The following is an 891-nucleotide window of genomic DNA, read 5'->3' as shown; positions in this document are numbered from 1 at the left end:
CCATCAGAACCAGGAGCACTCTACTGGAAAGCTTTGCCAGTGAGACTGCTGCTGCCAGAGTGGGAGAAGCAGGCTTCCTGCTGCACAGGCTCTGCACCATCTACAGCTTCACAAGCTGAAACCCAAACCATAAATTGTCCCCATGGAAATAAGGAGGCAGCTGCTGAGAAAGGTGCTCTGCAGATAAACACTTGATTATCAGCTCTTTTGCCAAGCATGCAGGGTGCCATTTCTGGTCTGGCTATGGTTTCCAAGGGCAAGCACACAAAAAGAATCCCAAGGTAATCCACTCTGGAAGCAACAATGATGTCAACAGCTACCATAATACTCCAAGTTAAAGGCAACAATTACCTGGCACAGTCAACAGCAGATGCTCTTTATCACCAATTCCCTACACCAGCTGAGAGTCCAGCTACATCATTATCTATCACCAGAAGGGAACTGATGTTGTTTCCATGTTTCTTAACTTCACCAAAACCTTACCATTTTAGGACTCTTGACTACCTCTGACATCCTGTCCAGACAGACTCCGACTCAAGATTTTAACTCTGTTCATGAAGCGAATAAACTTCAAACAAAATAGCTAAAACACAGAAAAAGGGTAAGATAAAAACAAACAAATTAAGAAAGTGATACAAATAAATTAAGTACCTAAAAATTCAATGACTTGAGGGCAACTTTGCTTCCAGGACTCTTCATATCAAAAATGGAGTGGATTTTCACAAACTCCTTGCTAAGGTATCTGTCAGCTGGTTTTGGGTGGCCATTACAAATTTCACATGCTAAAACTAAAAAGAAGAATGAAATCCATCTCCCTGAAAGAATGCAAGATTCAGTAATGGATTTTGGAAAAAAAAGGATGCATAGTAGAAAATACAAAGTACACAGAAC

Source organism: Molothrus aeneus, chromosome 3, assembly GCF_037042795.1.
Source record: "Molothrus aeneus isolate 106 chromosome 3, BPBGC_Maene_1.0, whole genome shotgun sequence".
Lineage (NCBI taxonomy): Eukaryota > Metazoa > Chordata > Aves > Passeriformes > Icteridae > Molothrus > Molothrus aeneus.
Note: the sequence above shows the minus strand (reverse complement) of the source record.